This window comes from Vanellus vanellus, assembly GCF_965231255.1.
Source record: "Vanellus vanellus genome assembly, chromosome: 2".
Classification (NCBI taxonomy): domain Eukaryota; kingdom Metazoa; phylum Chordata; class Aves; order Charadriiformes; family Charadriidae; genus Vanellus; species Vanellus vanellus.
Window position 1 is genome coordinate 104971198 of NC_138906.1, and position 14489 is coordinate 104985686.

General features: G+C 41.5%; 1 protein-coding gene across 1 annotated transcript in view; it reads left to right on the top strand.

The window, feature by feature from the left end:
* Positions 1-312: 312 nt before the first annotated feature.
* The window catches only part of MBP (myelin basic protein), a 124152-nt gene continuing 109975 nt past the window's right edge, over positions 313-14489 (top strand). Inside the window, exon 1 of the mRNA XM_082479977.1 lies at positions 313-937. The gene's annotated coding sequence lies outside the window, so the exon portion shown is untranslated. The remainder of the gene's footprint in view (positions 938-14489) is intronic.

Here is a 14489-nt window from a genome sequence, read left to right on the forward strand (position 1 = left end):
GCGGGTTCCCTTTTCCCTCCTTCTCCCCGGGGAAGGGGGGGGAATATCTGTGTGTGTTCTTGTCCCGCCCGCCCCCGCCGGCGGGGTGCGGAGCACGGCGGGTGCCTTCGCCCGCTCCTTCTTCCTGGTTGCGGGCGGCGCGGCCGCCGGCGGGACGCACCTCCCGACCAGGTACCGGGGGCCGCTGCCGTGCTTTCAAGGTGGCGGGGGGGGGGGGGGGGGGGGGAAGAAGAGGGTGGACCGGGGAGGGGGGACAGGAAAAAACAAGCCAACAAACCGCAACGTGCCGGCACGGAGCGGGGGGAGCTGCTCTCTCGGCGGCAAGAGGGACCTGGGCGCGCTCCTGAGATTTCTGCCCCCTCCGCTCGGCTCCATCCCCGCCCCCTCTCCCGGTGGGTGGCGGGGACTGGGGGGGGGGTGGTGGTGTAGGGGGTGCTGCCGCCCTCTCGCACGTCGGCTGCCCCCCGCTACATGCCGCCGCCGGAGCACCGCAGCCCAGGAGGACACGCCGGGTGCGTTGTGACTTACTCCTTTCTTTTTTGATATATATTATTTCGTGGGGATTTTTTTTTTTCTTCTTTCCTCTCCGGGTGGCTTCGCGGAGCCGTGTGGGGAGGGGGCCGGGGTATCGCAGGCTGTGTCCCCCCACTCCCTTCCCTGGCGGCTGTTGGGGCCGTGCCCTCCCCGCACGCCGGGCTCCGCCGTGGTTGTTGTTGTCGTGCTCCGGGGAAGGAGGCGGTAGAGCGAGCGGTTCACCCCGGGCGGAGGTTTGGGGGAGGGGGGCGGGTAGCGTTTCGACTCGCTTCTCTTCCTCGTCGCCGCGTGTGCCCCACGTCCCTCCCCCTCGGCGGGGCGGCCGCGGGGGGGGCTCGGCGGAGGGCGGGCGGCGCCGCGGGGGACACCTGGAGCAGGTTGGCGCCGACACGGACGGGCAGCGGTAGGTGGCCCCTGGGCTCCCTCCTCCCTTTGATTCCGCCTACCGGGACAGGTACCCGCCGACAGGGCGAGCAGCGCTCGTGGCAGAGCCGCCCGGCCCAGCCCGGCGGAGGTGTCTCCTCACGGGGCTCCCCGTCCGGCGGGGCCGGGGCCGGTGCGTTACATAACCGGGCGGGGGACGGGGGTATGGGCTGGCACAGCCTGTGGCGCCCCGGTCAGCAGCGGGAGGCCTGAAGTCGGTACCGTGGGCTTCCGGTTTCACATCGTGGCCCTGCCCGCAGTTTTAAACAGAAATGGCCAACTTCTCTTTTTTTTTTTTTTTTTTTTTTTTTTTCCTTTTTACCTCAGGGGACAAAGCCGCGCCACAGGCGCTGGCGGGCAGCTGAGGAGCGGGGCAGGTGCTGGCCCCGCCGCCATCCCACAGGCTGCTTTACCCCCTCGTCCCCCCTTCCCTCCGCCCGGGCACTCACCGGCGCTTGTCAGGCACCATTCCCTTTAGAAGTTGCTGTGAGGAAAGCGCGAAGTGCGGCCGGTGGCGGGGAGCGGGCTGCGCCGGGCTGCTGCGGGGTGCCGCTTCCCGCCCCGGCTCCCGTCAGCGCCCCCGCCTCACCCGGGGGCCCGCGCCACCACCACCACCACCTCCTCCTCCTCCTCCTCCTCTTCTTCCCCCCTCTCTCACCGGCTTGGCTTGAAGCTGCCGTCCCTTTCGGTGCGTGTCGGCGGCGGTGGCCGGGCTGTGCGGTCGTTGTGGAGGGTTTGGCGGTGTTTGAAATAACGGGGTGCGCGGTGGGCTGCGGGGCGACAGGGCAGGCGGCGGTTTGGGTTTCTCCCTGCGGGGGGTGGTGGTGGTGGTGGTGGTGGTGGTGGTGGTGGTGGTGGGGTGTCTGCTGAACACCGCCGGGCCGTTTGTCTTGGGGAGGATGGAAACGTGTATTTTTGTGATTTTAAGTAGGTCAGTCGTGATAGTGTTTCCTGCGGGCATCGCATTTGTCCTCCAGTATATCAGATGCTACGTTTGGAGGAATGTTGATTAAAAACAAAAAGAAGAAACTGAAAATAACGGCTTTGTTGTGGAGAAACTGAAGTTGTTCCCCCCCCCCCCTTTTCAGTGAGAGCAGAATTGAGTCTCAGGTGACCAGGAGTGACAGCATATATATTGCACTGCTTTATTTCTGTTATATCCGCTAATTATTCTTAAAAAGCTGAGATTAATAAATGTGACTTTGTGTCAATGGAGTACTGCTAGTTCACAGACACGAACAATTAACCTGTAGATTGTGGGGCGATTGTGTATAAAGGCTTGAAATACCTGGCTGGAAGGATGATGAAGTGCTCCCTGTCAGTCAAGGTAAATAATAACAGAGTAAAGAGACAGTCTTGTTTTACATTGATGGTTTGATTACTGTTGGCAGCTGAGTAGGAAACAGTTCTCTAAAGTCTTTAGTCTCAGAGCAGTAAGTGGTAACTGGTATGAGTCTGTCCAAACTCTCAAGCATCATGGATTATTACACTTTTTGTGTTTTACGTGAGCTCTGCCTGTATACATTCTGAATTATTCTAAAGAGCACCTATGAGAACATTAAAAATGCCATACCGGCATATACCAAAGTTCCTACTGACAGCGGCCAAGAGTAGGACCATGACTGGGAAAGCTTGCAGTGATGCTTCCCCAGAATACACTCTCCAGGCAGCTGTGGGTCAAGGATTCCCTTGGGTAGAAGTGTTGCCTTTGTGCTTGACAGACACAAAGTTTGTTGTTGTTTTTTTTTTTTTTTTTCTTTGATCTTATATAGTAATTTTTGAAGCCATGTAGACTTCTAGTAAGATAATAGAAAGGTGCCTGAGGAAATGGGTAACCATGTGGAGCATTTTACAGACAACATTGATCACTAATAAGATGGTCAAAGGACAATTTCTAGTTTGCAAAGGCCCATGCATAGAAGTTGTATTAATGGATGTTAATTTTCAAAGCAATGTTCATGCATTAGGCTCTGAGAGAGTCCATCTAAAATAAAGCTTGATATTTATAATGAAAAAAAAAGGGCAGAGAGTGTATCCTAATGAAATGGACTCAAATTCATTTTCACTGAGCTGGGAGAAAGTACTGGATAAAATGTAATGTTTTGTCAGCTACACTGGATTTATAATAAGTAGAGAATTAAGAATAGAAATTGAGGGTTTATGCCATGCTGTACAACTAAAAACTGTACACAAACTTTCGAAGCCCCTGTTCTATATTGATAATTACTATGAATAAGGTAGTGAATGTTACGGTCATCATTGTAGTGATAAATTTTGGCCCACCACAGACCTTTTACTTTATGATAGAAATTGCAGCATGTTACTTAAAAATAGTTTCATATTTTTAGTTGCTCAATTATGTGCGTTCATGAAAATTTTAATGACAAAATTGTTCTTGCATTGGACTTTATTCCTCATAAAGTCAGCTCTCATATGAGACTTAGATTTCTGGTCAGCAAAGGCCTTGCATCCTTTTTAAAGACATGCTTGTCAGAATTATAAAAATCATGGACTCAAAATATCCAGCACATGCAGAGAAGGATTGTATCTGTTTTCAAGGCATGAAAACAACCAAGACATGACATTGGTCACCCTGGGAATCAATAGCATAATTGGGATATGCTTCCACTTCTTTCCAGTACTGAGAGTTTGAGAAGATGAGTGTTAGCGGTGTGTTGGATTACAAATGAAGTTACGTGGAGTGGTAATGGTAGGATTAGGCAAGAAAGCAACCTGCCATAGGGGAATGCCATTGTTGTCTTTTGGTGTCTCCTGGAGAAACACGGAATTTGGAAAATAATTGCTTGAGTCTCAGCACCACCGCGCATGCACAAATTTTCTGTTTATTCTTTTTGTGATGTTTTTATTCAGTACTTGATCTAAATTCCCCATATGGTTGAAATAGCCACTTCAGTTATTTATTCCATCAAATAGAACATATCATTATCGTTTAGGCTCTAATTACTCTGCTACATGTTTGTTATGACTAAAGAAACACTTTCATTATAAACTGTTGAGAGAAAGCAGACTAAACTGAAATCCATGTCTCGTACTTGCAGCATAAGTAGCAAAAGTTGTTAAGTGTTCAAAATTATATACTACCTGTTTTCTGTTAATTTCTTGCCTGCCAAAAGATGGGCTTTGTAAATAGCTTAGTGCTCATCTATTAGAACCTGGGCGGTTTAGTACAAATATTTACTTGCCAGAACTGAATTGATTAATTTGCATAAGAACATAACAATTTTTGACAGTCAATACAATATATGGACTAATGTGGATGAAATCTAGTATTCCTTGGCTAAAACACTGAAAGCATAACCAGTGTTTAATGGGGGAGAAGGCTGGAAAGTTTGCAGTCTAAGACTCTGGTCTTGCGTACGGATTTAAAGTGTACTCTGTCATGGATTAAAGGATAGCAGAGTCTTCTGGATCATTGGCATTGGTGAGGTGCCTAGTCCTGTGGTGTTTAATTACCTGAATAATTTTTCTCTCAGGCAAGATGTCACGTTGAAGCTGTGATACGTGTTTTTTGTGGAGAGACTCTTACTTAAATAAAGGATGCCAGTGATCAACAGCGGTAGGTCAGGAACTTCTAGATGCAGGTTTGCATACAGCCAGTTGATAGTCTTTTGTAAGACAGGCGTTTGTCTGGTTTCTTTAAAATGCTCTGTTGCAGATGGGAAAAAGCCACTACAGTTGTCCAGAATTGTTAGGTGCTTCCAAGAAGAAATCAGCAGGATACTGTAATTTCTGAAGCAGCCTGAATTTATACCTATAAAAAAAATTAGCGACCAATGGAAGAAGAATCAGGAAAAGGGTATATGCTTTGGAGCTCAGCTGCTCAAAGAACTTGTACAACTGGAGTTTCAGACAGATAACACTAGGCTCCAGTACTTTATTTGCATATTACTTGTGTTAATATCCATTTTCTGGGGCACCCAGCTTTCTGCACAAACTGCTTAATTTGGACCTAATTAGATAATCAGTATAAAATGAACAAGTTGGTCTCTGAGAGACCGATCTGGTCACCAAAGGCAGTGGCTGACTTCAGTGGAGATTACATTAGAGCTACATTACTGCAGCCTTCAGTCGTAGTTCTGGGTCTTGCTGTACTGATTGTTCTTCAGGCAGATTGTTCTCGCCCCAATGAGGCAATATGTGAATGCTGCGTTGGAGCTAAAGGAGCACAATATGGTGATACTGACTAGGTCATAAATGAAAATAACACAATTGAAATCTAGTTCTCTAGGGGTTTCACCCACCTGAGAATTTAGACAAAATGTTTTTAGTTATGCTAAGCACTGCAGAATTAGCTGTGGTTGGTAAGAGTTGCACGAAACTTCATTGGAGGCTCTCCCCCCAACGAGACAATGATAAAATCTACTCTTACATATTCAGTGGCAGTAAATAAAGGCTATGTCACACTCAGCTTTAGATTTTCTTTACTCAATCATCTCGTTCAAATCACTATGGATTTCCTGTATTTGTTTCTCTGGTTATTTTCATGCATGTAGTCCTGGTTGAATCTTTGTGTCACGTGGGCTTTTGGGTATAATAGTAAGTAATTTTGATGTTAGTTATGTAGATGATTAGCAATTTCATTAACTTTTCCGAAGAACAAATTGTACTCATGTTTTCTTGCTTTGCCAGATGTTTTCAGAGTTTGGCTTTTGTGGGTTTTTTTAAAAGAAATTTTCTTGATGTCCAGAAGATATAAGTCACTCTAATCTCAATTTTCTACACCTCATCTTCTGAGTTGAGAGGTTTGCAGAGACTGACCCTTCTGTAAAATGTTGATCTTCCTGGGTTTAACTTTTCTGTAGAGACTCACATACAACTTCCTGTATTTTCTTTAAAGGGTTCAAAATCCATTCTGAACAATTTTTCATGCTTAAAGAGTTTCTAAATAGCAGATAGTTAAACACTTCCTGACAACAGTATTCAGATTTTAATGTTCTGGGTTTTTCGTATTTGAAAAAAAAAGCTTTATGCTTATTAAGATGCTCAGTTAAAAATAATTGGAGAACTCTGTGGTTAATATAAAGTGAGATCGTCCCTATGAGGCTTCTTGCATCAGTTGCAGTAACTGTGAAGTCCCAGCTCTGTTGCTTGGAATAGCTGTGAATCTTGGACATATCCCAGGAAAACCCACGCAAAGGGCAAGTGAGAGAAAAACAAGAAATAACATGGAAATTTCCAGCCAGTGTTTTTTTTCTTCTGTCCTGAAGTTATTTTGAAATAACTCAGTAGGGAAGTTAGTTTTCTAAATCTTCACTTTGCTATGCTTTTTTTTTTTTTTTTTTTTTGAAGCTTTTGTAAGGCTTTTCAAAGGGAAGAAACAAGCAAAGTAATAGATCTGAAAAGACTGATCAATACAGAGGTTATCTTTTTTTTTTTTTTTAATACACAGTGACTGAAGGTATAGTAGTGATTTTTATACTGATTTTTAAAAAATCTCAACAGTTTATCAGCTGTACCAGGTTTGTTTTGCATATTGAAAGGAAAGATGGTTTTTAAATCTTACTTTATTTGGATTTTATTCCAACACTTGCAAAATATCATAGTGTATAATTGCAATTGTTAATATTTAGTTTCTTAAACTTTTGGTAAAGCTTACACATTTGGGAGTGTTTAAATTCAAGCCTTTCCAGATTGGTAAAATTAAGAACTGAGAGACTCTAGCATCTAACTATTATGATTTTAAAGTGAGAGGGAAATGAAAATTAAAGCAAATACACATTGATATATATTCCTAAAATTAATTCAGGCATGTAGTGTATTTTTATATGTTTATCTGGTGCTTTATCTTTGGCTTCTGCTGAAGAATTGAAATCTCTGGATCACAAGTGGAAATAAGTTTGTCCCTAGCCTACTTCTTATTTAGAAGTCACAAAATTCAGGTAAAACAATGCAGTTGGACAACTTATAGCTATCTTTGGAATTCAGACACTTGAGAAAAGAGGCTTGGCAGCGTACTGACAGACACATCAGCACTAACAGACATATATAAAGCTGTTCTGGAGAAAGTTTTATGTATTGTTTACAACCCTTGGACCTGGTCCTGTTTGCTTTTAATCCTTGACTTTATGAAAGAGATTTTTCAAGAATACATGAGAAGGAACATTGTAATCAAAGATATTGATATGTTCATTGCACCTGACTGCATTTTTGAGTTAGTTCTTTTGACTGTGGTCTTGATACCTCATGCAAAATGATGAAAAAAAATGGTTATTTGTGGTGGATTAGGTTTGATCGAGGACTCGTGTAGTGCAACAGCAGCCTGTCATCTCAATGGTAATATATGTGTCCTTCAAAGATTCAAAAAGCCAGCTGTTCTGTAGTTGTCAGTGCCCTGCCAATTTTTTTTTTTCGGTTATAAATTGGGCCGTGATGGTTTCCAGGTTGGAGGCAATAGCATATTCTGGGTATCCAAAGGCCTTTCAGAGGACAGTGTATAGCTCCTTCTTGTGTTGCATCTAGGGATCTACTGTTAGCCCTTTCTGGGCATGGTATTGCCAAAATGTGGTATGTTGGTAAGAAGCGAACTTGAGGTAGGTTCATCTTGGGTCATAAGGTGTTTCAGTGGTGAAACCCGCAGTAAAATCAGTTTCCAATGTATTGATAGCCTTAGAGCCCTAAGGACAGTTTTCCTGTACCTTCTACTTACTGTTCACATTCATAGTTTTCCTTGATAGAGTTCAGATAGATGTAGTGAAGTAAGGCTTCAGGTTGAGCTCATTCAGTGGTAGAGATGGTCTTTGCTGTTTCCTCAAATTTTCTTCCTCACCAACCTAACAATATCATTTTTACCTTGTCCACTGCAACTGACCAAATTTTACTCATTCCTCAGCCTTTGTATAGGCTGGGTTAGTGTCTTGATGAAGATACAGCCTAGACTATTTTTTTTAATGCAGCAGCTCTGCAGATCCCAGTGACAGCTGTTACTATTCTCTGGCTTTAAAATCTCTGCGTAAACCTGAGTGGCGTCAACATACCCCTAGCTCACAGCCATTTTCTTCTGACTAATATATTTAATAAGTATTTAGAACTTCTACTGGTTTCCCATAGTACCCACTCCCAGGAAGTGTTCCTGGAGTCCCTGACAAATTCCTTGAGTAACCTAGATTCTCAGCTTATCTCAGAAGAGACTCATCAGCTTCTGGGATCACAGTTAAGTCCACAACATCTCATGGTTAATAGGAAAACATTGCTTTATGGTGTTGTCTAATGTATTGTGTTGTAATGCTTGTCACTTATCTTTCTCCATCATTGTTATTTCCCAGATGTCAGCATCCCTCTTCTCTTCTGATTCTAACAAAATTTAGTCCTTAGTTAAACTCTCTTGTCAAACCTTGTTGATTCTCTGGATGAAAAGTAGTGTTGGAATATCATCTGAAAAGGCAGATAGCTTGGAGGGATTAAAATAAAATCATATACTTGTCCCTTTGAGTGTTAAGAACATACAGAAGCAATTGTGATGGGTTTGTGCATCTGCTGTGTGAAGGACAGCTCTACAACTTTCTACAAAGTCCAGAAAGGACCCGTTAAAGTCAAAACTATGACAGCAAAGACTGAAGCCAAATCAAGGAAAATAACTGGCTGATGCTTTCAGCATGTCGGTGGTATGGTATAAAATACTGATGAAACAATATGAAACAGTAACTTTGGAGATTGATGTGTTCCTTGAAGCTTTATCCATAAAGAATGATATAATCATTATAATAGGAAACTTTCTGGCCCTTATTGTGTTGCATTCGTCATTTTTTGACACACCATTCTGGAGAGCTAAAATAGGTGCAAAACCCAGAATCCCCTAAAATCCACTGTCAGGTTACACAGCGATCCCGTTTTAGTATGGCTCTTGAGTGAAATGGTTACTGAAAAGTTCTCAGCAATTTGATTCCAGGTGTTTTCACCTATAGATTGCTTAGTTCAAAGGAAAAAAGCACAATGCTTGAAAGGCCGACCAAAAGACTGTTATGGAAATGGTTGCCTGGAGTGCTTCGTGTATCAGCAAAATCGGTGATAGCAAAGATGGGCAGAACCTTTTCACATTTCTTAAGTCAGCCTTGATGTCAACTCTCCCTTTATTTTAGTGAAAGTAGGAAGAAGACAAAACAGTGATGTTTCATTCATGTGGGATTTTTTTATCTTAATATATGTGCTCAAGTAATTGGGACTGACTTAGAGGAAAACACCTGCAATTATCTTTTACTTTGGCTGTTGTTGGGCCTCTTACTTTTAGACTGTTTTCCCTAAATGGTAGAAGTTTCGGTACGAAGGGACTTCTTACTAAACAAAGTGCATATTTTCTACAAATAGAAACTCCCTGGCTTGTTTTTTTCTCAGTCTTTTATCTGTACTATTACTTTGTCCTGACTTGTTTGTGGAAAAGAGATAAGTATAAGCTTCTGCGTAGCTTTCATCAGCATAGTCTGACTCAGCACTGTTCACCTGGAAGGTAAGCAATAATTTGGCTTTGATTTTGTTTTTCAGAAAGATACTCTTGTCAAATTGAAAGAATCTGTAATAGAATCCCAGGGAAAAGTTGTTGTTTTAATGGCAGTTTTAATAGGTGCTCTTCAACCAAACGCAGGACTCTTGATGTTGAAAAGTTCATCTTAAATTTTAGCTGACTTGTAGAGTGGATTGCAAAATGTTCTCTTCTCCTCCTCCTGTGGTAAAAAGCTTTGTATGTGGTGTGGTTATTGGGTTTTGTTTTTTTTATTTTTTTTTATTTTATTTCTAACTCCTGAATGCCACAACCTTCTTTATCAATGAAACCAGTATATGAAGAAATTTGGTTCCAACTAAAGGTCAGAATTGTAGCCACAAGTCATAATTCTATGTGCCCCTGCAAAGCGAGAGGAAGCATTGCAAAAGACTTCTAATTGGCCTTTTATTGCAAACGGTTTGTACATTTTGTCTCTGTGAGTAATATTTTGTCCAACTATTAGGCCTTAGCGAGAAGGGTAAAATATACCTACCACAAAGAGCATATAGCAACAACAAAGTATGCTCCTTGACTGAGTGCAGTTATCTGGTACAATGCTGAGTAGCATCATACTCAGAATTCTGAGCTGCAGTTTATATTCTACCATTAGGGACTGTTCTGACATCCATGAAGTGTAGGCTGTACCTGTAGTCTCTTCTCGTTTATAATTAGCTTTTGGGTTTGGTGGCTTCTCCCCCATAGCTGCAGTGCTACTAACTGAATTAGGATTAATTGTGGTTAAGGTTGTTCAGTCTTCCTGGCTCAGTGAATCAAGTAGCTTTGTAGAGGCTTTTGAAGGACATGTTCTGTGGGGCCCTCGTCAGTCACATGATTAAATACATGCATACGCCGTTCTTTTGATCTGCGGAAGTGCATACAATTTGGAGACTAGTGAAGGCATTTAATTTACTGCATGTACATAGATCACTTGTATGACATGTTTTGAATATGCTTGAAGTTTCTCCTGTCTTCCTGGATGCATTGTGCCTAAATGTGCATGCTCTGCTTGACATATGTACACAATTCCAACATTGGTTTGTAGACTCATTCAGGTTAGAAGAGACTTCGAGGAGTCTCCAGTCCATCCTTCCGCTGAAGTGGGGTCACGTACAAGATCAGACGAGGTTACTTAGGGCTTTGTTGGGTGGGATCTTGGAAAGCTCCAAGGACAGATACTGTACTGTATTTTGGGGCATCTATTCCAGTGCTTAGTGTTTTTTTGTTGTTGTTGTTGTTTTTTTTTTTTTCCTCTTATATCTAATAAATACCTATAAATTCCCTGGTGTCGGTTGACATCATTCTACCCCTGACATGCACTGTCGTAAAAAGCCTGGTTCCATCTTTTCAGTAATCTAGTCTTATATTGTAAAGACACTATTAGATGCTCCAAAGCCTCTTCAGGCTGTAATATCCTGGTGTCTTCAGCTTCTCCTCACAGGGCATGTGCTCCAGTCACCAGCTGTCTTTGTGGCCTTTCACTGAACTTGCTTCAGTTGACTGATGCTTCATAGTTGGGATCCAAAAGTAGATGCAGTAGTCCAGATACCAGAGTAATGGATGGTACATGAAGCAGAACAATTGCTTCCCTCAGTCCACTGACTGTGATTCTGTTCCCAGATCTCAGAATGTTTTTAGCTCTCATTGCTGCCAGGTGGGCTGCTGATTTGTCTTGCCTACTGTCCTCCCAGGTCCTTTTCAGCAGAGCTGCTTGCCAGTACCTTAGTCTTCAGGCTATGGTCTCATAAAGTTTCTGCCTCATTCCTCAAGCCTGTCTAAGTCATTCTGAATGGCAGCCCTGCCCTCCAGTACATCAGCTGCACCCCTAAATCTGGTGTTACCTGCAGACTTGATGAGGGTAAGTTTTTGTATGCTCTGCTGGGTTACTGTTAAAGATATTAAACAGGATAGGGCCCTTAACCTACCTACTTGTAACCAGATTACGGGTAGATTGTGAACCATGAACAACTACTCCTCGAGCCTAATGACAGAGACAGGGTTTTATATCATCTAGTAGTCTACCTATCTAGACTGTAACTTAGATGCGAAGATGCTGTGGGAGACAGTGTTGAAAGTCTTGTTAAAATCAAGGTAGATGACACCACTGATCTCATCTATCAATTCTGTCAATTTATGACAGGGAGCAATCACATTGGTCAGGCATTGTTTAACCTTGGTAAATCCATGCTGTTGATTCCTAATCAACACCTTCTTCATATGCTCAGAAATGACATCCAGGTGGGCATATGTTTGAACATACCATGGGAGCAACAAACAAACTGGAAAACAATGAAAGTAGGCTGGACCATGATGCTTTCTTTCCCAGTGATCTGTTAGACTTGGTAACCTGTGCATAATTCCTTTCCTGCTTTTCTTTTCTGGATGCCCAGTTGTTGTCCATCTGTAGGTGATTGAGTGCATGCTGGTCACAGGATGGAGCACCTGCATCTTGGGAATGTGGTGATGAATGAGTTGGGACTTCACGTGACCTGGGGGAGCAAGCTTGTTAGGAACAGGATGTCGCTGCTAGAGTGATTCTTGCTACCTGTGTGTGTTTGAGGAATTTGCAAGAAAGGAAGGTGGTAGCAAAAGTGACAGTAAGTTTAATAATTATACTGGTTTGATCATTGTATTGGTTATCTGCTTACAGCCAGTGGGCTTTGTCTTGGATTCTCTTTTGTTTTTATTTAGGTCCAGAATCTTGCCATTAGCATGATAATAACAAGAAATACATATACAGGTGTCAGTGAGAGGGCATATGAAAAATCTTTATTTGCATTCTAATATGCGTTTAAAGCTTTTTTTTTTTTGGTGGTTGGTTGTTTGGGTTTTTTGTTGTTGCTGTTGCTAATATGCATTTAAAACTTCTCCAGTCATGTGGTGGCTTTTTTTCCTTTGATATTCCCTTATTGCCCATCATTTTTTAGGTGGTCTTTGGAAAACACTGTGAACCCTCAAATGCAGTAAGACTCGCAGTAAAACTGACACTTGTTTGATTTGTGCGTAGTAAGAAGAAAGCAAATTTAACCTGATTGTATGATGCTGAGCACAAAGTTCACAATGACTTATTGGGGAATTTGGTATTTCTCAGATCTTATCATTGGCACCACATGACTTACTGGTTTAGACGTTTAATTTTCCAACTTTTTCTGTTACTGATAAACAATGATTGTGCTGTGTAGTTCATCATGTATCAAAATAATTTTGTCGTTTGATGATAGTTTTCCTTAGTTTCATGCTGTACAGAACTATATGTTTTATGTATTCAGTTTTATTCATTGTGGTGTTACTTAGGATCTGAAAAATGTCTTGGGACTAAGGTTATAAATATGTTTAATGAAACATTTCTCCAGGACTAGTAGCTGAATTGGATGTAAGAGTTACAGTTTATAGTGTAGAAGTGTTCTAGTAACAATTCTGTCAGCAGTAAATTAATCAGAAATGCAGTTTTCATAATAAGTTTTAAATGGCATGTGTAATTAACTCATGATTTTAATGCTTCCAATAGCGTTTAATGGTAGGAAGGCTTTAATACTTAAGGAAAAAATCATAACAGATTGCAAGTCATTGTCAATATTTTAACTCAATCTTACATATACCCCAAAATCATATTGGTGATTTCTAAACTGAGACTCAAAAATGCACGCAGGGGAAAAAGTCAGATGCTAAAAGGTAAATAGTACCTCCATGGTAAGTTTTAGATACATAAGTTCTCACTGTTATCTCTAATGTCTGTCTTTTATATTTTAGGAGTCTGGTTTTATGCTTTGTTTGTGAAGTGTAAAATCACATTTTCCTTTTGTCCAGTTTAGTAAATTAATCACTGCAAATAAAAGATTAACATGCAAATATGACATTGGCAGAATATTACATTCAAATGATTAAAGGTATTTCACAATCAGCCAGCTCTGTACTTTAACCTGAGAGAAATAACTAGGGCTGTGGAAAGAGGGCAATTAAATAATTTCATAATCACTCATGCATCATAGCAATACTGGTGCACATACAAGCATGAAAGCTGGTTTTGCAGTATCTTCCTGATGCAGAACAATACGATTGTCTTCGGTGAGTTTGCTTGTGTAATAAAAGACCACCCAATTAAGTAAGATCAAATGAATACAAGAAGAACTTAAGACGTTAATGTTTGTTGTCACCCTAATTTTAAGTAGATAGTAAATAGATAAAAAGGTTATTCTGCATATGTCTTTTTATGGTATTGAATCATCGTGTGATGATTTTTTTTTTTTTAACTGATCGAGAGAAGCATTGACTTTGAGTACGTTGACTCAATTCCAGCTTATAATTACATTTTGTTTGTGTAAAAATTCCGCCTGTAGTGTCAGTTGAATAAGTTGCCTGTCATTTACTTTTCTAAGCATTTTAAATATTCTCTATTTAAAGGTTGCTGCAATTTAGAAATGTTTGAAATTATGCTTATTTGCATTTGGTTGGGAACCCTGTGCTTTGAAGCTTTTGAACAGATTTTAATCTTTATTGTAACTAAAATTGCCACTCTTGAGACTTGCGTGTTTTTACAATAATGGTTTATGATCTCGTGGTCTGACTTTACACAGGGTACCAATTTTTATGGGGTCTGATACCACTCCAGTTCCTGAAAATTAAGCTATCATTAGATGAAACTAAAAGATACGCTTAAATTATTTCACTTCAACCTTTGTCATGAAGAACAAGACTAGCTTCTCTTTAGAGAGATCCTTGTGATTGCTGTCCCAACAGAAATTCGTAACAAAAAGCCTGAAGTAGACAAGTGGCTTTTCAGCTTCACAAAAGTAGTACTAGTTCACGTGAAACAAGAGAAAATAAAAATGATGTTCAGGGGAAACTGAGGCAAGAAATTAGAGTTCAGACTGAACACAATGCTGAGTAGCATTGCTACGAGACATACATAGCACGTTTCTGGCCAAGAATACCATATTTATAATGCAAGCTCAGGCACGTAGAGGGAGGGGAGCATAAAAAAAAATAAACCTATCTCCTTCGTGAAAAATTATATATTCTGGATTGTGTTTGAGTATGGGCA